This window comes from Orycteropus afer, unplaced genomic scaffold (genome assembly GCF_000298275.1).
Source record: "Orycteropus afer afer isolate SDZICR_OR568_19922 unplaced genomic scaffold, OryAfe1.0 scaffold00228, whole genome shotgun sequence".
Classification (NCBI taxonomy): Eukaryota; Metazoa; Chordata; class Mammalia; order Tubulidentata; family Orycteropodidae; genus Orycteropus; species Orycteropus afer.
The window spans coordinates 2,773,913-2,799,536 of NW_006921815.1; the positions used below are offsets into that span (position 1 = coordinate 2,773,913).

The 25,624-nt window shown below is 36.9% G+C and overlaps 1 protein-coding gene and 1 non-coding gene across 2 annotated transcripts in view; both read right to left on the bottom strand.

Annotated features, from left to right (window-relative positions):
• PCDH9 (protocadherin 9) overlaps positions 1–25,624 on the bottom strand; it is a 1,343,918-nt gene that overhangs the window by 1,105,884 nt on the left and 212,410 nt on the right. The gene's annotated exons all lie outside the window — the stretch shown is intronic.
• On the bottom strand, positions 9,977–10,083 carry LOC122150769. Its single transcript, XR_006163843.1, has one exon. It is a non-coding gene; the product is annotated as a U6 spliceosomal RNA (small nuclear RNA).

Sequence of the window (25,624 nt, forward strand, 5' to 3'; positions counted from 1 at the left end):
AACCTAAGCCATGATATTTTTGATCACCTCATATGCATGTGAGAGCTGGAAAATGAATAAGGAAGACTGAAGAAGAATTAATGCATTTGAGTTGTTGTATTGGCTAAGAATACTGAAAGTACCGTGGACTGCCAAAACTAACAAATCTGTCCTGGAAGAAGTGCAGACAAAATGCTTCTTGGAAGCAAGAATGGCCATACTTCTTCTGACCTACTTTGGTCATGTTGTCAGGAGGTACCATTCCTTGAAAAGGAATGCTTAGTGTGGTAGTTAAGGTTGTTGTCAATTTGGCTGGGCCTGGTTGAGTGACTGGGCAGCTGGTTGTAGTTATTCCCCATGGTAAGACTGGCAATCAATTCCATGGTGGAGTCTCCTAGAGCAGCTGAGTAGCTGCTTTGGGATATTGTCTGCTTTCAGTGTATAAGGAGGAGCTTTAAGGAAGGTCTCCAGCATGATGGCATGCTTGAATCCTGCGTGTTGCCAAGTCATTGTTCAGCAGCCTGCCATGTTGCCCTGGTAGTGTAGTGCCTAAGACACTTGACTGCTAGCCAGAAGGCTGGTGGTTCAAACCCACCAGTCACTCCTCAGAAGGAAGGTTGGGCAATCCTACTTCCGCAGTGATAACTGCCTCGGAAACCCAAGGAGGGGTCGCTATGAGCCTGGTCTGACTCTATAGCACATAACAACACCAACAACAATGCACTAGAATTAATGGCCTGCCATATGGTTTTGCAATATTGGAACTGTGCCTTTTCACATGTTAACTTTGGGTTTGTCAGCCTCAGCAGCTAGTAGCTGCCTGAGAAAAGAGATGCCTCTAGCTTCAGTGCACTGGGAGCAAGAGGCAGAGCTGAAGCCCAAGTTTGAGGGGATTTCACACAGCTCCTAGAGCCTGGCACCTGGAATTCAGACTTCTAACCTCCAAAATTGTAGGAGAATAAACTCCTGTTTGTTAAAGCCAACAAATTTCTGGTATATTCCTGTCAGAGTGGCACTAGGTAACCAAAACTCTTGGTAAAGTAGAGGATCAACGAAAAAGGGGAAGGCCTGCAACAAGATAGATAGACACAGTGGCTGTAACAATGGGCTCAAGTATAGCACAGGCTATGGGACTGGCACAGGACCAGGCAGTGTTTCGCTCTGTTTTACATAGGGTTGCCATGAATCAGAGCCCACTTGATGGCACCTAACAACAACATCTCTATTTTCATATTATTTAATTTGCACATAGAAGTACATTCACCCACAGCATACACTGACCTCTACTTATTTCATCCTACAATGTGTTAGTTTTAGCTCATAATAGTTAAAGCTGTTGAATTTGTTATGATCACTTCTGAAGCATGTCCTGCTTTTATCCAAAAATACTTCATCAATGATCCCTGAAAGGCCTAACCAGCAACCTCAGAAGTTAACTAAAATTGATATTAAACTCTTCAGAGTTTTTCCTAGCTATCCTTTTTCATGTACATGATATAAGGATGCTCTGGTGGCATAGTGCCTAAGGCATTTGACTGCTAACCAGAAGGCTAGTGGTTCAAACCCACTAGCCACTCCTCAGAAGGAAGATTGGACAATCTACTTCTATAGAGACACCGCCTCAGAAATCCAAGGAAGGGTCACTATGAGTCAAAACTGACTCCATGACAGTGAAGTTTTTTTCTTTTTTTAAATAATAGATATATGCAAGTTTTTAACAGAGTTGCTATGTCAACATTCAACATCTCAGAAGTGAAAAGAATTAAAACATTGCCATGTTATAATGTTAAGAAATTATCGATAATCAAAACAGCTTGAAAGGTTGGAAATAGAGACAATGAGACCAAATTCACGAGAGAAAAATCTCAATCCTTAATGTCATCAGCTGTCACATCTAAACATCTATCATAATACTCTACACTAGGACTTGTATAGAAGCTCTGGTAGCATAGTGCCTAAGGCACTTGACTGCTAACCAGGAGGCTGGCGGTTCAAACCCACCAGTCAGTCACTCCTCGAAAGGAAGGTTGGGCAATCCTACTTCCGTAGTGATAACTGCCTCGGAAACCCAAGGAGGGGTCACTAGGAGTCGGGCGGACTCGATGGCAAATAACAACAACAAAGGACTTGTATTGTGCAGGTTGTTTTTTAAGTGAGTAAATGAGTGAGTATGTCTGCTTGGGCAACTGTAGGATAAGTGCAGTCCTATTTATTGAGACCATCATAACACTAAATGAATCTAAAAATATTTTGACATGTTGAATGCTTGCTACAACTACTAAAGTTCGTACCCAGTGGTGAATTTTTGGTGAATGTTTTATTATTTCCACTTGAACTATTTTAAATAGCTATTATAAAATAGCCTTTGAACTATTTTAATCCATTTTGCCTCTCTAGAGGAAAAATGTACTATTGGAAAAATATTTTTCTTTTTTCTGATTTTTTTGGTATTATTATAGCATATATATGCCAATAAATTAAATATAAGAGTAATAGTTGCAATAGGAAATATTGGTCAAAATAAATGTCAGAAATTCCAAATAGTTTATAAATGTCAAACTGATTTTCTGAGAATTATGGTGCAGTTTTTAAGATTTAAAGATAAACATGTATGCACATGGACACACCGTATTCACTACATATTACCCTCATAGCTTTCAAACACAAAGTGCCCTCTCAGGAATTCTGAAGACATTCTAACGGACTTAACGTGTTCTAGACCTGGCAGGTAGACAGAAGGGGAAAAAGGGTATCCTAAGGAAATTGATAGGTCACTTGACTGCTCACCAGAAGGCTGGCGGTTCAAACCCACCAGCCACTCCTCGGAAGGAAGGTTGTCCAATCCTACTTCCGTAGTGATACTGCCTCGTAAACCCAAGGAGGGGTCACTATGAGTCGGGGCCGACTCGACGGCAAACAACAACAACAACACAAAAAAGTACAAGTAATACATAAAAGAGGAAAAGATTATTTTAGGAGACAACATGCAAAAATGTTTGAATTTTCTGAAGTATTTGCAATCTTCAGAACTGAGTTCTGCTATTTTCAAAGCAGAAGCTGAGGGAATATATTAGGATGTTTTTAAGAGCCCTTATCAATTCTCATAAGGTGGTTAATGTACTAAATGAGGTCAGGGCTGCAATTTACTTATTTTAAGAGACAAGTACTTATTTGCTTAGAAGAATAGATGGCTCTTAAAAAAACAGCATTGAGAGCCTAATTATCAAAAATGTGATTATTTCTGGATCTGATTGCTACATCTATTCTATTTAGCTAGCTGCCCAGATACTATCTATCTATGTATTTTTGTGTCTATTTATGAATCCCTGTGTTTATTTGATTCCCTGCTCCAAATAAGATACACAGTCAATTACTAATTATATTCACTACAGGAGGAGACAGAGGTTCAATATTATAGATGATAAAGAAGTTTTCTTGGGAGAAACTTGTCTCAGGGAAATCTTTCAAGTATGAATCTCAGTCTTCCTCCAAGTTACTTGCTCTTACAGGGGGCAACAAGAGTAAGGCTGTTGTTGTGTCTGTGTAGTTGATTCCAACTCATAGCAACCCTCTAGGACAGAGTAGAACTGCTCCATAGGGTTTCCTTGGTTGAAGTCTTCACAGGAGCCTAGTGCCAGGTCTTTCATCCCACTGAACTGCTGGCAGGATTGAACCACAGAAATTTTTGTTAGCAGCCAAGATCTTAAACCATTGTAACACCAGGACTCCTTGAGTCAGATTGCCTGGATTCAAATCATGGCTCTAAATTAGTGTGTAATATAACTAAATTATTTGCCTTTCCATATATTAATTTCTTTCTAAAATTAGGATTAAAATGGCACTGTAGTCATAAGATATGGTGAAGATTATGAGGGAAAATATATGTAAAGCACTTAGCATAATTCCTGGTGTTTAGTGAATGTCTGTGGATACTTTATTATTATTATTATTATTATTACTAGTACTATTGATATTACGGGAACTGTGGTAGCATAGTGGCTAAGGCACTTGACTGCTAACCAGAAGGCTGGCAGTTCAAACCCATTAGCCACTCCTCGGAAGGAAGATGGGTCAATCTACTTCCGTAGTGATACTGCCTCAGACCCAAGGAGGGGTCCCTATGAGTTTTGTCCAACTCGACAGCACATAACAACAACAACAACATTGATATTACTAGCTTTCTCATTGTCATAATTGTCAACATGTATCACACGATCCCAAAAATAGGAAAGATTATTTAAATCAAGCTTTTAAGCAACATTGATGTATTACACCCTATTTTATACACATTGTGCTAAGAATTTGAGAGATAAAAAGAAAAGCATTTTATCCTCCAACAATATTACTACTCTGTTATATAAAGAGCTCTGGTGACATAGTGATTAAAGCAATTGGCTGTTAACCAAAAAGTGGTGGTTGAAATCTACAAGGCACTCTGTGGGAGAAAGATGAGTCAGTCTCCTTGCGTAAAAATGTGCAGCCTTGGAAATCCTATGGGGAAGTTCTACTCTGTCCTGCAGGGTCACTAAGGGTTGGGATTGACTTGATCATAGTGGGTTTGAATTTATTTATTTATTTATTTGCCATATTATATACTCTAAGATTCGTGAACATTCAGATGTTTTATTTAAAAGGTATGAATGATCACCATGAATGGATATTCCTGTCTTTGTAAGATTTCGGTTTGAAAACCAGTGGTTGTCAACTATGGGTCAATGTCTCTCAACTAAGGCACAAGCTATTTTGATATATTTCCTTCAGACTGGAGATATATTTAGCTTAACCAAAATGAGTGTATTCTGATAAGTCTTTTTCAGGTTAAAACACATGGTTTAATACATATTTTCCTTTGAGTTTCATTGCTAAATGGAATTAACTAGGCTGTCTGAATCTGACTGACCAGAGACCAAGAGAGAGATGTTAAGGTTGATTGTACATACACAGAGAAGTATAGCCTTTAGTATTGGTAGCCATTGTGCCCACAGACATGGCAACCTAGAAATACACAAATGTTTGTAAGAATAACGATTCACTGTCCCTGTTCTCCTGGAATTCAGTATTACTGCTGTATAGTATGACAATCTTTTCCCCCTACCTCCCGGGGAGTTATAATAGAGAGCAAAACCTTTAAGCACAAAATAATAACTGTATTATCTACCATTTATTGCAAACAAACTAATTGGCTCACACTCTTTAAACAAAGCATAATATTATCTCATCTGTAGGTTATCATGTTCCTTATATATATGAGAAAATTGAAGACCAAGAAGCTTAATCATGAACAATGTCTTAAGAGAATATAATTAAAAAAGAACAAAATTGAAGTCACGTACATTTGATTCTGAAGAGATGGAGCAGCAAAAACCATTAAGTGCTGAGCAGCTAACCAAAAAGTTGAAAGTAAGAAAAACCTGGTGATCTTCCCTGAAAACCCTCGGGAGTGTAGTTCTACTCTGCACACATGAGGTTACGAAGAGTTAGAATGGACTTGAATGGCAACTGGCTTGGGTTTGGTTTATATTTGACTAAAGATTCCAGTTATCTTGATAAGAGTTTATTGCATAATGTAACTTCACGCAATATATTTTATTATATATACTTTATTTACAAGTAAAATGGATAATACTTACTACAACATTGACTTGGATCATTCAATGGCATTATAGCCTCAAGGTACTCATCCCAAAGCAGATGTTCACAAATGTCTTCTCTCCATCATGGTCAGAAGCTTACTTCCCCATCAGCTACTTAGTAAATGAAAGTTTTTTGACCTTATTAAGCAAGCAATTATTAGTTTATACTGTGCCCTAAAGTCTGAGTATGAAATGGTGATTCCAGTCCTCTGGGAACTCACAATCCAGTACTGGAACACATATTAAACAATACAGTTGCCTCAGACAATGTGTTGCAGAGTGTTGGGTTAGAGGCTAAATATGTTTGCTTTTCCCATAGTTTAAACAAACACATAAAAACTAGTGCTGATACATAAACGTGAAAGATTTCATTTAAAAATGTAGATTATTTTTGTCTTTCAAAAAATAATATTTCAAGCATTACTGTGCTATATCACTACATAGCAAGATTGGCATGTGTTAAATAGCAGATGTATATTTGAAGTAGTATGTGCTTTTTGGGTAAGAAGATAAAACAAACTTTATATATCCTCTTCTTGTATTTATATAACCTATTTGCAATTTTCAGTCACAATGCTTGTAGAAGCCTGTGGGATCAAGCAAGGTCTGGCATAATTTCTAAACAAGTTGGTACACACTGTGACTATGTTGAATAAATGAATGGCAGAAATCCAATGGGAAGCATGATAGTTTTTTAATTAAAAGCTCTTTTTTTAGATGCTAACCTATTTTATATCCATTGGCAACTGATCTAGGGAAATGATTAAGAGCATATAAAATACTCAGCATGACAATGCTTGGAAATAATCAAAGTGTGCACCTTACAGGTCATAGAGCATCAGTCCAAAATTGGCCCTCAGTAGCTGAAATGTACTTAATCTACATATTTTATTTCATGTATTTGAGGGATTCTCATTGACTTCTAGTTAATATGCATTCCCAGAACTAAATTAGCTTATTCTCAAAATTATGAATCAGGAAAAACAAACAAACAAACAAAAACAGATAGGCCAAACAAAGTAGCATTGTGGAAAGAGAAACAAGAAAAGTGGACAAGTCCAGAAATAATAAAGGTGAACTTTGAATCCAAAAATATCTAGATCTAAACCCTAGTTCTATCAATGATTACTAATTGAGTACGGCCAAATTATTTAACATCTCTGAAATTTTGTTTTCATTCTTTTTAAAACAGGGATCATACTTAGCTGTTATACTCACTCAGATGGTAAATAGTATAATCACACACAAAAATAGCCAATCAAAATAAAGGGCACTTAATAAATTCATCAATAACCTTTGCTGTCCTTCATTTTCTTTCTTATCTCTTGTCTAAACCAACTCACTGCCATTGAGTCCTTTCCGACTCCTAGCGACTGCCATTGGGTTTCTGAAACTGTAAATCTTTATGGCAGTAGATGGCCCCATCTTCCTTCAGTGGATCAGCTAGTGGGTTTGAACTACTGACCTTCTGATTAGCAGTCAAGTGCCTTAACCACTACGCCCCCAGAGCTCCTTTCTTGCCTATTTACCTGCTATTTATTTATTATTTTCCCTGACACAGTATTCTCTGAAATTATGTGATGGTTGACATGTAAATAAAATTAGAAAAACTGAATGTCACTTACCTACTCATAATCTATATTCATTTTAGATATCAGCAAGCCTAAATAGCTTTTAAGTTCATAAAAGAACATTATTTATATATATTTATGTTTTGCAAAACCATATTATTTCTTCTTTTTATGAAAACATTCATTATACAAGAATATTTTTGTAAGTTATTGGAAAAGGTATTTTTATGGTTTACAACTTTTATCTCTCAGTTTAGAAATAAAACTTACTTTGTTCCATGCACACATATATCCAAGTGTTTGTTTATGTCTATTTGTATACACACACACACTCACATATATCATCAAAGAAAAACTTCTAGTCATCTAAAGAAGAGCTACAAAACCAGTATCTTAGCTTTTCTGCAAGATATGATTGAATGCTCCTTATCTTACTATAGTGACCTCATGTTCTCTTGTGCCAAGCGTGCAAGTCCCAGCTGTGAATTTAAACCCAATCTCATTTTAAGTTTCCATTCTACTCAGCATGATCCTCATTTTTCACAGCATTGCCCTCGTCTAAGACACTGCCACCGATAAACCAGAGATGTAATTGAACTTATAACTACATATACTTTTTCCTCCCACCGCAGAAGCATTACTATAAATGAGAGTGAACAGACTTCTAATGCTTGAAAATGGGGGATCTTAAATACCTACAACAGCTTCCCTTTGATCAATGTTAAATAAAAATACTGTAACTGGCTCACCTCTGACCCTATAACAGTAATAGGTAATAGTGTTATCAGTCTTCTATTAGGTCTGGTGGCATAGTGCCTAAGGGATTTGACTGCTAACCAGAAGGCCGGCGGTTCAAACCCACTAGCCACTCCTTAGAAGGAAGGTTGATCAATCTACTTCCCTAGAGATGCTGCCTCGGACATCCAAGGAAGGGTCACTATGAGTCAGATTCAACTCTGCAGCAATGAGTTTGTTTACTTTATTTATTATTTTTTTATTAGCACACATTCGAAAAGGGCTTTTAGCTAGAGATGAAGGCATTAACTGGCATAGGCAAGCCCATACCCTAGAACTAAATTGATTTTTCTGTTGTTGTTAGATGCTGTCAAGTTGACTTCTACTCATAGTGACTCAATGTGACAGAGTAGAAGTGGCCAGAGAATTTTTAATGCTGTATTGTCAGGTCTTTCTCCTGCACAGCCTCTGGATAAATTCAACTAGCAGCCAAAGTGCTTAACAGTTTGGCCACCGGACTCCTTGAAATGTTTGTCTTAAACTCACTGCCATTGAGTCGCATCCGACTCACGTGACCCCTCCTTGGGTTTCCAAGGCGGTATCACTAAGGAAGTAGATTGCCCAATCTTCTCTTCAGAGGATTGGCTTGTGGGTTTGAACCACCAGCCTTCTAGTTAGCAGTCAGATGCCTTTGGCACTAAGCCACCAGAGCTCCCTTAAATTTATGTAGCAACCTAAAAATATATGAAGCCTTTTTAACAATTGCAAATGCAAGTACTCCAGTGATGGTATAGGCGTTCTTTAAAGGGAAGTGTTTTTCAACATTTATTTGTAAAAAGTGTTTAAGGATCATTGTAGAAGGTAATGCAGAACAAGTGAGGACATTCAAACCACACCTAACTTCTTGCTGCTCCCTTCTCATTTCAGTTTCCTCAAGAGATTCTGTACTCTCACAGGGTCTCTAAAGCACCCTGAACCAAAATCCAGATATGATTCTTCCCTTTCCATCCTGGTCTTTCCCCTTTTGTTTCCTAAAGCTGCTAGCATGGTTGTCCATGTGTGAACAGGCTATCGACTAACTGGAAAGTCTTCCATTCTTTTAGGCAATTAATATTAATTGCCTACTGTTTGCTAGTATTGTTCTAGGTCCTGAGGCCAAAGAAAGAACAAAACAAAACTCATACATTCTTGAGTGGGATGATGGGAAAATAATTTGACAAATAAAACTATAAAGTATAATCAAGTAATAATAAGTATCATGAAGAAAAATTTAGAAGGACGTAGGATACAGAGACTGTAGATAAAGTGGTCAAGGAGTATCTCTGACATTTGGGCAGAGCCCTGAAGAATAAGAGGGAGTGAGTCATATGGCTATTTTAACAAGTGATTTCAGGCATTTGTGGGTTTAAATGTCCTTTGAAGGCATTAATAAAAATCTACCTATTCATAAAGTGTAATTTAAGAATTTTAATGGAGGAAAACATTTTGAATGAGGGAACACATTTATTTCTCTGGTAGCATAGTGCCTAAGGCACTTGACTACTAACCAGAAGGCTAGCAGTTCAAGCCCACCAGCTACTCCTCAGAAGGAAGATGGGGCAATCTACTTCTGTAGTGATATTGTCTCTGCAACCCAAGGCGGGGTTGCTATGAGTCGGGTCCGACTTGACAGCACATAACAACAACAACATGCATTTTCTAGGGAGCTCTGGTGGCATAGTGCCTAAGGCATTTGACAACTAACCAGAAAGCTGGCGGTTCAAATCCACCAGCCAGTCCTCAGAAGGAATGTTGGGCAATCTACTTCTGTAGTGATACCACCGCAGAAAACCCAGGGAGCGGTTGCAATGAGTCGGATCCGACTTGATGGCAGTGAGTTTTTTTGAGTTGTTTATTTTCTAATATTTGTTTAATCCTGTGGAAATTAACTTTTTCTTTTCCTTTTTTTTTTTTTTTTTTGAGCAGCATCTGTCTGCTGCATTCTCTCTCTCTCTCATTATTATTATTATTATTTTAAGTGTGATTTGGGTGAAAATTTACAGAGCAAATTCACTTTCCAAAAATATGGAATGCTTCATGAATTTGCATGTCATCCTTGAGCAGGGACCATGTTAATCTTCTCTGTATCATTCCAATCTTAGTATATGTGCTGCTGAAGCAAGCACTGGAAATGAACTTCTGAAGTTAACTGTCAGCTTCTCAGATATAATTACTGCCTTTATGACAATCACAACACCAAGATTCTGTGGCAATCTCTTATAAATTGAATTGTGTCCTTCCAAAATACGTGTTGGAATCCTGAACCATATATCTGTGGGGTTTGGAAACATTACAAATAAATGTAGATCATAGTGAAGGAAGGGTTCTAAATCTAATCACTTCTGAGTCAAAAAGAGCACATTAGACACGGAGGCATACACATACAGAGGAAGACAGACTGCCTGCGAGTCACCAAGGAGCCAAAGATTGCCTGGAGCTACCAACAAGAAAGGGCCTACACAGCCCAAAGTCTTATTTGGACTTTTAACCTCCAGACAGAGAGAAAATAATTTCTGCTCTTTAAAGCTACCAATTTGTTTTACAGGTACAGCTGCACTGTTGTTGTTGTTATGTGCCGTCAAGTGGGACCCAACTCATAGCGACCCCTTCTTGGGTTTCTGAGGCAGTATCACTACGGAAGTAGATTGCCCCATCTTCCTTCCAAGGAGTGGCTGGTGGGTTTGAACCGCCAGCCTTCTGGTTAGCAGTCAGGTGCCTTAGGCACTGTGCTACCAAAGCTCCTACAGCTGCACTAGGAACATAAAACACTATGTATGTCCTTTTGTTTTCTTTTTTTTGGGGGGAGGGTGACAAGGGCCTTTTACTTTCATTCTTAGTCTCAGAAAGCATAACAAACACTGTTCTTGAAGAAGAGAGTTTGGAAAGAGGAGAAATGCCATTTGTTGTGTGCCAACTGTGTGGTAAGAGCATGCTCTGAATTCAGAGAGATCTGGATAAGAATCCCAGTTGTGCTACTCATTATTTGTGTGACTCTCAGCAGGTTGCACATTCACTTGATTTTCACTATTAAAAGTCCTAATTGGAGGAAAACATGCTCCTCATGCTTTTGCTGCAAGGATTCCATGAGGGCAGATACACAAAGAGCCTGAATCCTGCTGGACACTCCAGAGAAGCACAGGAGAGCATTTTGAGTGACTATTTCCTAAGCTTCATTCCATATATTTTCCACAATCGTCCTGTGCACTCTGCATTACTACTCTCATTTTACCCATGAGGAAACAGAAATTCCAAAATGTTAGGTAATTTCCCCAAGGTCTTACATTATAGAAGAGGTGAGTCAAGGTTAAAATCTAGGACATGTTCAACCACAAAAGCATGCTTTGTTTGTTTGTTTTGCTTTGCTATGTCACTACACAAATAATATATGCTTTCAGTCATTTTTTTTTCCTCACCTGGCTGTCATATCTAATAACTCTATAAGACATAAGCATTATTTTTATTTTGTTTTGAAGTGCTTTCTTTATGTTCACTGTGAGCATGGCAATACTGACAATTAACACCATATACTAGAAATATGATGGCATTGAAATCAATCTTTTTGCTTTAATTCCTTTCTGTCTTCCCAAATTAGACTCTCTAAATCACTTTCAGAGCAGTACTCACTGATTCAAAACCAAGTAGAAGACCAAAAGTAACACTCTTTCGTCCACTCCTGAATCATGATCAAGGGGATGGGGGATTGGATTTCCTCTCCACAACTCTTCAGAATCTATATTAACCTTCTGTGATGTCTCCTCTTTAAAGACTAGGTTATTTACACCAGAACTTGATCTAGTTTGCCTTGATATATTTACTTTTTTAAAATGAATGAATCAAATACAGCTACATTTGCATGCTGATAGTTGTTCTCCAGTGGATTCCAATTCATGGCTACCCCATGGACATCAGAAGAAAATCTACAGGACCTCCACCATCTCCATTAACATTGGTAAGACTGAGTCCATTGTTGCAGGTGCTGTGCATTCTGAGTGCCTCCCAACCAGCATTATATAAGACAATATCCTCTTGTGACTCATAAGGTTTTCACTGGCTAATTTTGGAAATAGGTTGATAGATCTTTTATCCTCATCTGTCTTACTCTGAAAGATCCTCTGAAAGCTGGATCACCCTTCTGATATCTGGAATATCTGGAATATCTGTTGCATAGCTTCCAGCATCCTAACAACACATATGCCACCACAGTACAACAAATTGACAGAGGGGCAGTGGACATTTGCATCGCTGTCAAGTTAAATGACTTAAAATTAGTGGTGTTTTACTCATGTGATGTTAAATTGTATCATATGGAAAATAAATATTATGAGTGTTATTCAGTAGAAGTGAAAGCAAAGCAAAAAGCAAGAAGTTAAACTTTCCTCTTCAAACAAGTGACTTTTTTTTTTTTTTTTTTTGGTCTAGATCATCCTGAAGCCTTACTTTCCCCTAGGTCAAGAAATCAAGAGGTATTTTCTGAGAGCATACCCTGGACTTCCTTCAAGCGCAGCAGTCATCAAAGGTTATTCCTTTTTTTGCTCATTGAACTACTTACACAACTAAACTGCAATATTTTTGTGAGCAGGGACAATGTCTTAATCATATCTCTGTGTCAAATATCTTGCATAGAGTTATGAAAAAAACACTATGCTCAAATGGAAAGATACTGTGGCTTGAAAAATTGGCAAGAACTATATTGGAAATGACGTCATGATTGATGAAGAAAGGATTGCTTTTATAATTCTTGAGTTATACTTTTTCAATGTACTTTTTGTTAGTTTCAGAACCTATTGTCTTTCAGTAACTTTCTAATAAAACAATCTGAACAGCAAATCAATTAACTTTTCCACTTCCTTTCATGTCTCTTACCCTTCAAAAACTCTTAAGAAGAAATGTACCTTTCTTTCCTTTTTCTTTTTTTCTAAGGGCATTATAGACATGTTCTTAGGGGTTTACAGATAAAGAAAAATAAACTCCCTACTGCCTTACATTCTTTAGCAGTCTCGGGTAAATTATCTGAAACAGACCTTGTAAGGGCAGAATTCACTTCCTTGAATCTGTCTTTTGGATAGAATCCAAAAGCAAGGGCATCAAAATACGGAAATCAATTCCTGCCAAGGAGTGCCTGAAAAGCTCCAGCTAAATGAACTGATATAATCTCAGGCCAGGACTCGCAGGCGGTAATGGCGGGGGAATTCTCATTACTCCTGGAATCTCCAGGAGAGAGAAGGAGATGGAGTAACATGCTCTAGCAGTTCCAGCTGGTGGAAGTCAGAGATTACTGATAAGGCAAGGGCCAAAGGAACGCTCCTTTGCTTCAGCTTGGCAATGTGTCTTACACTGTTTCACCAGGCCCCAAGTGACAGGAAACCAAGGTACCACTATCAATCTTATTTGCCCCAAACAGATAGTGAAACACAGACAAGAAATAGGAGACATTAGATAGATAGATTAAAAAACAGAAAAACACAACACATTTAGGATTCTGACCTGCATCTCAGATCCCTCAACATTTCAGGACAGATTTCAGTGTTTATCTGAATAGACACAAGTATGCTTCAGAGTCGTCTGACAACAGAAAAGCATCCATGGCTGTTCCAAGAAGGGTAAGGGAGACATTTGCAGAGGATGAAAGATTTTTCTAGCAATGCTAACCATCTTAAATCATATAAAAGGCAAACACATCTCCTACCATTTCACTGAATGACTGCACATTGCATATTGTACATTTTTAGTTCACATTTGCAGAGGCAGATATATGTCAAAAAGGAAGAAAAAGATAATCATCAGGAACGATGAACAATTGTGTGTTGTGTGCAACATCTGGAGCACTAGTTTGTTTTTTTTTTAACTGTTTCATTTTTTAAAACTTGCAAAAACCATACACATATTTATTTCATACAGTGACCTAGTAAATTATGAACATATTCTGAAATTAAAAGTATTGGGAGTGAATTTGTATACTAAAACAATTGTGGAGAAATTAGCAAAACAATCCTTCAGCTTAATTAAATTTATGGTGCAGTTTCAGTCTTTTCTAATGTGTTTGAGAATACTCATTGTCATATATATTCATTACCTTCTTCATAAAAGGGAAGGGAAGTAATCTAGAAAGTATGCATTAAAGCTATGTAATCAAGATCAACATTCACTGTTAAAAAATCATAAATCCTGTCAAAGAATTGAAATTATGTTGGCATTAGTGTATTATCCATATAGAATGATTATATACATCCAGATAGGCTATATTATGCTTCAGTAAACAGCCCCAAAATCTTAGTGGTTTTAAAGAAAACAAAACAAAAGGCTTCTTTGCTCATGCAACAAATCCATCACAGGTCAGCTGGAGGCTCTGCTCTGTGTTGTACTCACTCTGGGATCTTAGCGAATGGAGCATCTACTACCTGTAACATTGCTAGTTTCCATGGTAGAGGGGAAAAAAGAGAGTTTTCGACAATCTCACACAAGCAATTACATGCTCTAAGTCAGCAGGGATAAACCTCATTCCCACCCACAATTCATTGTGGACAATTCACACGGGGCCATGTAACCACAAGGGGGCCAGAAAGCATACATATCAGAAGAAATAGCTGCCATTTATTAGGAGTCAACTACGTGCTAAATTTGGGAATATGTTTTATGGACTTTGCATGACTCTAATACACAGAGTAACTCTTGCAGGTAGGAATTATTTCAGGACCCATTTAGTAAGAAATCTTAGGCTCAGAGAATTTAAGCAGCTTTCTAAAACACCAAGACTACTACTGTATTCTATCTGACTCTGGTCAGCCTCCATTTCTCTGCAGAACACTGCTGATTTGCCCATTAGGTCATGGCTTTTAATTCTTCATTGTAAAAGCAACAATGAAATGCCTGCCTGCATGCAGCTTTTTGACTTGACTCCGTACATTTATATATCATAAAATGTCTTCAAGGTAAATAATTGCATAGACATAAAATAAATTAAGTACATACATACATACAAACAACTCAGCAGTTTTAATCATTTCTTTAGAGAAATCAGAAGAGCAGCCTTAACTTAAAAACTATCGTGGATGTTCCTTGTGTTTACTGAAACGCAAAAATGTACTCCAAACAAGTGGCAGAGTTGCAGGTAATATGATGAATTGACATGATATTTATATAGCATCAAGAGGCCAGCCTATAAGAAAAATGGAGAGAGAGCAAGAACATTTTGGCTTTAATTATTCAATATAAAAAAGAAATATGATGCTCCGCTCTCTGAATTTTCCTCTCTCTCCCCTTTTTTTTTTTTTTGCTTGAACAGTTCTCCTGGCCTCAGCGTTAACCTCAAAAAATAGTCCCATCTGGTCTCAACAGTAAAAGTGCTGGGGATCTCTGTTGAGCAGCATCTTCAAAATTGCCAAGTCTTCTAACTCCTTGATATTGGAAAACAGTAGACTGGAAAATTGCAAGAGATTGGTTTCCATAGACCCTTGTTTACAACTGTGGCTTTTAACTAGACAGCTCCAACTCATTTTGTGGCAAGAGGTTTCTCTGAAAATTTCTAGATCAGAAAAAATAACCTGTGCAGTACATTTTAAATCCTGTTTATTCCTTCATAAATTGCTGCATTTTATAGAAACAATCATCCCGAATACCAGTATGAAAGCCTAAATTATTTCCTAGATTGAACAAAAATATTATGAGCAGAAGAAATTATTCAAATGGTAATAAAATAACAAGGAATAAATATTTAAAAAAAAATGTAATAATCAGTTAGGGCTTTTATCACATCAAATACATTAAACTTCTCTGAACTGAAGTCTTTTCATCATTATGTACTAAATTAAATATCTGTTCCTTGTAGAATATGATTCTGCTAAACTAGATTAAAATCAAATTATGGACAAAATCAATTTTACTTACAATAAGCTTAGCCTACTGAGGCCTCATTCTAGTAATCACAATAAAAGTCTCCCTTTCTTTTTTTTTTTGATTTTTAATTTGTATACTTTCCCTAAAGTTATAATTTGTTGAGCCTGCACATCTCTTTATGTATTTCATTTGAGTCTTATTATGGGAAGCAAATGGTATATATTTCAAAAGTTTTTTAGTGTATTCAAAGACAGCTCTGGTAGCATAGAGATACCACCTGGGAAACCCTAGGAGGGGTCGCTATGAGTCTAATCAATTTGATGGCAATATATGTGTGTGTTTATGTGTATTTGTGTAAAGAAATATATGATAGATAGATAGACAGACACAGACATGTGGATATCTGTAGAAATGTAATTCAAATGAACTTAAGGGACTACTTGATTTAAGAGACAATGAGAATTATTTAAGCTGTCTTTGGCGAACTATGCTGACATTAGATTTTGGGATTACTTCTCACATAAAACTCAGAAAATTTTGTGTCTTGTCTCGAAACTGAGATGAAGCATGCTTACATGATGTTAATCATGCAATCTTTCTTTTATTGAAAACCCACTAAATGGTGACAGATCAAAATGAAAAGACAAAGAAGCAAATGCTTTTCCTCCCCATCTTTCTACCCCTTCCTGAAACTGAACTTTTTTTGAGGATACTCCAAGAATTTAGCTATCATCATTTGCAAAGACCTGAGTTATTTTTTCAATCTAATTTAAAAATAACACTTGAAAATCTGTAGTTATCTTTCCCTTAAAGGTACAATTACTCATTTGCAAATTCTATTCAATTATCTAAATTATATTCTCTTTAAGATATTAACTGAATTTCAACTCCAGTAAAATAGAGTAAGATAGAATTAAGTTTGGAAGCTGCTTTGTCATAAGCAGTTATGTACTAGGAATCTGTGAAGGATAAAAATTTCACTAAATATTGGTAATGGTATTGCTTAGATGATACTTGATAACTTTAGCTAAATACAATTTTGAAATTAAAAAGTTCCACAGGTAGGTAAACACTTTTATATACCCATTACTGCATTACAGTAATGTCAAGTATTAATCTACAGGTAGATACATAGGTAGACAGGTTAAATGATCAGGCATGTCTCGGCAAAAGGGACTATACCCATACATAAGTTTGGCAGATGATATTTCCACAAATGTATTTGTATGTGCTACGAGAATGTCCATCTATATAATAAAGCTAATGGTGCAAAGGTGTGATAACGTCTTAGGCATAGTCAAACACCCAAAGGAATGAGTCACTGCCCCCAAGAGCTTGGGACCATGGTGGTAGGCAATGTCAAGTTCAATTGGCATAATATACTACACAAAAACATTATTCTATATCCTACTTTGGGGAGTAGTGACTGAGGTCTAAAAAGCTTGCATGCAGCCATCTAAGAAGCAAGAATTGGTCTCTCCTAGTCTAGAACAAAGAAGAAGGAAGAAAACCGAAGGCACATGGAAACAACTAGTCAAGGGACCAATGTGAACCTCAGTCTAAATGACCCTGAGACCAGAAGAACTAAATAATGCCTGATGACCACTGTAAACAACTTGGACAGGGATCAAAATAGGAGATCCTGGATACAGTGGTAGAAAAATGTGGAACAAAACTCAAAATCATAAGAAAAAAAAAAAAGGATCAAGCTTACTGTTCTGATAGAGACTGGTGCAACCTCCGAGACAACAACCCCTAGTCACCCTTCAGGCCTGGAACTGAACTCATACCTGTGGCTTCCAGCCAAACAATCAATAGACATATAAGGTGAACATTTATACCCGGTAGGCACATTCCTTAGAACAATCACCTATGGAAGATCAAAGGGGCAGCGTATGTACAGGAAGAGAGCTCAAAGGGCAAGAATGCATAGCAAAGAAGGACAAAGGGAAAAGGTAAACACAGGGAGGAAGTGGGAAGAGAGCTGTTACTTTATGAGGAATGAAATCAATATCATGAAACAAAATGTGTATGAACTGTTGTATAGAAAATAATCTTTAAACTTTCATCCAAATCATAATTTTAAAAAAAGAAAATTCGACAGGTGAAAAAACACTACCATCACAGCTTTATAAATGAGCAAACTATGGATCAAATAACTGACATGAAGATTGCAAAGCCTCATGTTTTTCTGGTCCAGAGGAAGTTTTACAGCATGAGTCCAATATTTGCTCACTATGATGTGAGAAGTAATAATTTTGCTCTTATTACTCCTTTGGAGGCACGATAGTATACTTAAAATAAATGTATAACTTACATCTTCATATTATATGTGTGTGTGTGTGTGTACATATATATATATATATATATATGTACACACACACACACACACACATATATATATATGATATGATAACTGAAATATTTAGCTATCAATTTGGGAAATAACAGTTTACATCCTTGAAAGATTAAAATGGAGAGAAGTCAGAGTTTGTGAAAGGAGGCAGCCTTCTACTTTGCTGGGAAAAGTACAAACTGACAAAAATTTCTGAAGGAGAATATGTCTTTAAAGAATCACATTTTACAATATGTTTTCTTTTTTACTACACATTTCTCTGTCCACCTCTTATCCGTCAGTTTGTCATACTGTGATGCCTTACATGTTGCAATGAGGCTGGAAGCCATGACACTGGTATTTGAAGTAGAGCAGGGTCACCCATGGTGGAAAGGTTTCAGTGGAGCTTCCAGACTAAGACATACTGGGAAGATGGATGGGGAAAAAGGGCCACTGAAAACTTTGTGAAGAGCAGTGAAACAATGTGTGATATGTTACTGGAAAACTTTATGAATAGCGGTGAGACATTGTCTGATATAGTGCCAGAAGGTGTACCTCTCAGGTTGGAAGACACTCAAAATACAACAGGGAAAGAGCTGCCTTCTCAAAGTAGAGCTGACCTTAAGGACATGGGTAAAATAAAGCTTTCAGTACCTTTATTTGCTGATGTGGCATGACTCAAGATGGGAAGAAACAGCTATAAACATTCAGTAATAATTGGAAAGTGGAATGTACAAAGTATGAATGTAGGAAAACCGAAGAAGTTAAAAATTAAATAGAACACATAAAGATCAGTATCCTAGGCATTAGTGAGCTGAAATGGACTGGTACTGGCCATTTTAAATCAGACAATCATATGATTTACTATGTTGGGAATGACAAATTGAAGAGAAATGGTATTGCATTCATGGTCAAAGAATATTTGAAGATCTATTCTGAAGTACAATGATGTCAGGTATAGGACAATAACCATATATGTACACAGAGACCAGTCAATAATATATGTACACAGAGACCAGTCAATATTATCATTATTCAAGTTTACCCATAAACTACTAAAGCCAAAAAAGAAAAAAAAAAAAAAAAAAAGATATTTACCTAAGTCTGCAGTCTGAAGTTGACAAAACATGCAATCAAGATGTTTTGATAATTACTTGTAATTTGAATGTGAATGTTGGAAATGAAGAAGCATTGGCAGTTGGGAAATATGGCCTTAGTGATAGAATTATACTAGAGATTGATTGCAAGATAGAATTTTGCAAGACCAATGACTTATTCATTGCCAAAAACCTTTCTTCAACAATGTAAATGGTGACTATAAGCACGGACATTGCCAGATGGATTGACTGGTAGCACAGTCTCCAGCCTCACAGCAACGTGCAAGCCACCACAGTATGATAAACTGACAGATGAGTGGTGGCCGGATGGAATAAGCATCAACTACATCTGTGAAAAGAGATGATGGAGAAGCTCAATATCATCAATCAAAACAAGGCTAGGTGATAATTGCAGAACAGAACACCAATTGCTAAAGAAAACTAAAACAAGTCCAGGAAAGCCAAAGTATGACCTTGAACATATCCCACCTGAATTTAAAGACCATCTGAAAAACAGATTTGACACATTACACTTCAATGACCGAACATCCGACAAGTTATAGGATGACATCAAGAATATCATATACAAAGAAAGGAAAAGGTCATTAAAAAGACAGGAAAGGAAGAAAATACAAAAATGGATGCCAGAAGAGACTCTGGAACTCACTATTGGACAAACAGTAGCTAAAATGAATGGAAGAAATGATGAAACAAACAAAAGAAGTGATGATATCTTCTGAATGGGAGATTTCAAAGGGCAGCTCAAGAAGACAAACTAAAGCGTTATAAAAATATGCAAAGACCTGGAGTTAGACAACAAAAAAGGAAGAATATGCTCAGCATTTCTCAAGATGAAAGAGCTGAAAGAAAAATTCAATCCTTGAATTGCAATATTGAAGGATTCTTTGGGCAAAATAGTCAATGATACAGGAAGCACCAAAAGATGATGGGAGGAATTTACAGAGCCAGTGCACCAAAAGAATTGGTTGACTTTCAGACATTTCAGGAGGTTGCATATGATCAAGAACTGACGGTATTGAGGGAAGAAGAAGAAGCTGCAATTAAGGACTGAAGGAATTGGCAGGAAACCAGGTTCCAGGAACCGAAGGAATGACCATTGTGATGTTTCAACAAAAGGATGCAGAACTGGAGATGATAGATACCTGGCCAACCAACTGGAAAAGATCTATACTTGTGCCCATTTTAAAGAAAGGTGATGCAACAGAATGTGGACATTATCAAACAATATCATTAATATCACACACAAGTAAAATTTTGCTGAAGATAATTCAAAAACAGTTGCTGCAATATTTTGACAGGGAGCTGCCAGAAATTTAAGCTGGATTCAAAAGAGGATGTAGAACAAGGGATATCATTGCTGATGTCAGATGGATCTTAGCTGAAAGCAAAGAATACCAGAAAGGTGCTTACTTATGTTTTATTGATTATGAGAGGCATTTGACTGTGTGGTTCATAACAGATTATGGATAATATTGAGAAGTTTGGAAATTCCAGAACACTTAATTGTGCTCATGAGGAACGTGTACATAGACCAAGAGGCTGTCATTTGAACAAAACAAGAGGATACTTCATGATTTAAAATCAGGAAGGGTGTGTGTCAGGGTTGTATCCTTTTACCATATTATTCAATTTGTATGTTAAATAAATAATCTGAGAAACTGGACTATATGAAGAATACAAGATCAGGATTGGAAGAAAGCTTGTTAACAACCTACAATGTGCAGATGACACAACTTTGCTTTCTGAAAGTGAAGATAACTTGAAGTGCTTACTGATGAAGATCAAAGCTTTCAGAGTGGATTATACCTCAACAAAAAGAAAACAAAAATCCTCACAAGTGGACCAATAAGCAACAGCATGATAAATAGAGAAAAGATTGAAGTCCTCAGGGATTTCATTTTATTTTGGATCCACAATCAAGACACATGGAAGCAGCAGTCAAGAAATTAGATGATGTATTGAACTGAGTAAATCTGTTGCAAAAATACTCTTTAAAATGTTAGGGATCAACGGTGTCACTTCGAAGACTAGGGTGCAGTGTGCCTGACTCAAGCTATAGAATTTCAAATTGCCTCATATGCATGTGGAAATGGACAATGAATAAGGAAGAATGAAGTACCAATGCATTTGAACTGTGGTGGTGTTGAAGAACAATGAAAATAGTATATATGGACTATCAGAAGAACAAACAAGTCTGTTTTAGAGGAAGTACAGCTAGAATGTCCCTTAGAGGAGATAACAGTCAGAATTTCTCTCACATACATTGGTAAATGCTAAATAATCACTTGCTTCACAATTGATGATCACGTTTTAAAGCATACAATAAAATCCATTGGTTATATTGTCAGAAGGGACCAGTCCCTAGAGAAGGACATTATGATTGGTAGAATAGAGGGTCAACAAAAGTCAGAAGACTCTCAATGAGATGGCTATAGCAATGGGCTCAAGCATAGCAACAATTGTGAGGATGGTGCAGGACTGAGCAGTCTTTCATTCTGTTCTGCAGAGTCACTTTGAGATGGTACCAACTCCATGGCACCTAAACAGCAACAACAACAACATATCCTCAGTAATGCTGTTTCCTATCAAGAGTGTTAACTCTGCTTTCAAGAGGGATAAATGGCTAAGGCTTGGAAGCCACCAAGGGATATAGTGTTTGCCAGTGTTATTTACTGCTTTTAGAGCAGAGAAACAGAAATAAGAAGCTAAATTCTATACTGCAACTGTCTAATCGAAAAATGTGAGCCACATATACAATTTTAATTACTTTGATAGCCATACAAAATGTAAAAATAGATAAAATTAATATGTTGTTGCTGTTGTTATGTGCCATCGAGTCAGCCCCAACTCATGGCAACCCCTCTTTGGGTCTCTGAAGCAGTATCACTACGGAAGTAGATTGCCCAACCTTCCTTCTGAGGAGTGGCTGGTGGGTTTGAACCCCCAGCCTTCTGGTTACCAGAGCTCCCAAACTTAATATAGGCATATACATTTTAACACTATATACCCCAAATAGCATCACATCAACACTCATCAATATAAAGTTATTAATTAAACGTTTTAATTGGTGTGCTAAGTTTCTCAATCCCCAGCACACCCTCAGTTTGGGTATTTCAAGTGCTTCGCTACCACATGTGGCTCATCGCTTTCCAACTGGACAGCACATTTACTAATGTGTTGGGAAAGTAGCAGCCACATATTTATTACATTGAATCATGATACCTTTAAAAGTGGGATAATATTTTCTCCATTACATGTGAGGAAACTGAAATTCATTGAAATAGCTTGTCCCAAATCAGCATTAGCACAGGTATGTTTGATGCCAAACCAGAAACTTTTTCCAAACAGCATGTTGCTTATAATTTTCATTCATCCAGAAAAAATTAAATGGAACACACAGAAAAGGAAAAAATAATCTTCTTTCCAACTTTTGCCAAAGTACAAAGTGGCATATTTTACTAATCAACAACTGTATATGTGAAAACACTAAATTCAACAATTTTGAAGCCTGAAATTATCCCAGTATGTGAAAATGTTACTTTCTTGTTATCTTGTCTAAATGATTAACCTCAAAATAGACTTTGAATTAAAAACATTTCTCCTATTTCTTTAGAAAATTCCCTAAGCAGAATTTAATTGCACACAAAGTCCCTTCTTTAAATTTATTAAAATATTTTTAATATTTTAAAGCTGAAGATTTTTTGCAATATAGTTTATATAAAAGTGAATGCTAAATAATCACTTGCTTCACATTTGATGATCACGTTTTAAAGCATATAATAAAATCCATTTAGCTTACATTTTCATAACACTTTGAGTTATACTAGTAACATTTTTAAAATAAAATTATAGAATGATTTCAAATATGCCTTATCTCACAAAATATTTTTTAAAAACAATATTTTATTGCATTTTTGGTGAAGGTTTATAACAGTTTCAGTTTCCATTCAACAATTCATACAGAAATCATTCAATGACATTGGCTATATTCTTCACAATGTATGAATATTCTCAATTCAAGTATGCATTCCTCAATGTCTGTTTGGGCAGTATTCAAATGCATAAATATCCATGTTCCTATAAAGTTGCTTTTTTTGTTTGTTTGTTTGTTTTTTTAAAAAAGGGAGGCAGCTCTCCTTCTGTTTATAATTCCCACTTAATGATTTTAAAGACCCCAAATCCAGACTCTTGCAGCAATGCACCACTGGTGAGGTGATACAGTCTGATGAGGCAGAGGACTGGCTCTAGGTGCTGGCTCTCAGGCTTTGTCTGGAGGGCAGGTAGCTGGTGGCAGCAGGTGTGGAGGCCCAAGCTGCTCCTGCTGCTAAGGCAGGAGGAACAGTAAGCAGGGCTGAGTTCATTCCACCACTCCTTGCTGGCTTCGTCTCACTCCATTCTCAGTCCTCTCAGCCACTGCCGCTGCTGCCTGTTCCTCCAGCCTCTACCAGCAGCTGCATAAGGTTTTAACATGGTGCCGATACTTGAGAATCACATAATGTTCTATTTCACAGTACTGTGGTAGCGTAGTGCCTAAGGCACTTGACTGCTAACAAGAAGGCTGGCAGTTCAAACCCACCAGCCACTACTCAGAAGGAAGGTTGGGCAATCTACTTCCATAGTGATACCGCCTTGGAAACCCAAGGAGGGGTCACTATGAGTCAGGTCCGACTCGATGGCAAATAACAACAACAGCAGCATTGTGGACATTAAGTGATACAAATCCTTATTTCTGTCCTAGCTGTTTAATTTCCATTAATGTTGTCCCTGTTGCTTTACATTCTTATTTTTGCTTTAAAGTAATTGTGACTGTTTGGTGTCATACAGAAAATTTTATAAGGGAGAACCATCCTCATGGGTAATATTCTTTATTTTGTGAGACAATCTGATATTTAGCTAAAAAGTAATCTCAGGGGCTAGTTTTGGTTCAAGGCTTTGAGTCCCTAAAAGCAATATCCAGTTCCAATCAGTTAAGTCTGTTTTATTGTTTGTTTCTCTTTCTTAGGAATTTTAGGTTCCATTCTACATTTTTCACCCATTCTGTCAGATTCTTTTACTGTGGCCCTGATCAGACAGGTCAGAAGTGGTAGCCAGGCACCACCTACCTCTCCTGGTCTCATGGTAGATGAGGCTGTGGTTTGTGTACACTATTAGTCATGAAGACTAGTTTCTTCTCTGACTCTTTGTTTTTCTTCTTTCCCTTTTGCTTTGGATGAGTACAAATCTATAGCTGTATCTCACAAGCTTTTAAGACTTCAGATACTACTCATCAAACTAGGATGTAGAGCATAAACTTCATGGACTTTATTATGTCTACTGACAAAGATGTCCCACAAGACTATGGTTCTATGAATATATGTGCACATAGTCACATACATGCATGTGTGTGTCTATATATATGTATATATATAACATATATATATATGTATATATATATGTATATAGACACACACACACATACCTCTATATATGCAAGATTTTTTAAAGAAAAAAAAATATGATCATCCAATCTTTATCCCCAAAAATAATCCTAAATAAACATAGGTGAATTGCATGTAGGGTCAGTGCTTATTTCCTGCATTAGTGTCCACTGGTGAAAAAAATAACCCATAATTGAAAATAAATTCAAAATACTATTCAGTTTTGCAATTGTTTTTAAAAGTGTATGTAAATTTTGTAATTACTAATCTAATTCAAAATAGCCTTCAGTCAAATCATGGGATAATAGGATTACATTCTGCCTGAGAAGGATCAGGTCCATTTCAACCCTCCTCAACTTCCCTTTACTTCTTATGCTGCAAAGGATCAGCTTGATCTCAGCAAAGTGTTGTTCACACCCTATAATAGAACGTCTCCTTTCTGACTTTGTTTTCTGCAGATCACAGAACTTCTTTATGATAAGAAAATCATTATATTTATTCATATTGAGGAAATTCCCTCTTATTAAATTGTTGCCTCTTTACTTTCCAGAGGCAAAACATAAATATTACGAATGGGGATAATTTTAAGAAGTTTAATTGATAAAGAATCCATGGTGCTAATTGCTTTTCTTCTCAAAAACATGTCTTGGCATTCTCAAAAGCAGGGCATATTCATAGGAATACGTTGAGTGTGACTATCACCCATCACTTGTGTCATACCCAGGAAAAGGCTGAGACCCTCTGTAGATGGTGATCATTATGCACCCCTCCATCTCTTGGCATTTGTGATCTAGAATGCTTCAAACAGTAATATGCAAAGTTTTAAATTTTTTATCAGTCCTACCATGAGGCAAAATCAACTCCAGGGCAAATGGTTGATCTTCTGTTTGGTTTTCTTTTTCTTTTTGGACCATGAGTCAAAATCAACTCCATGGCAAAGGGCTGAACTTCTATAGGAATTGCT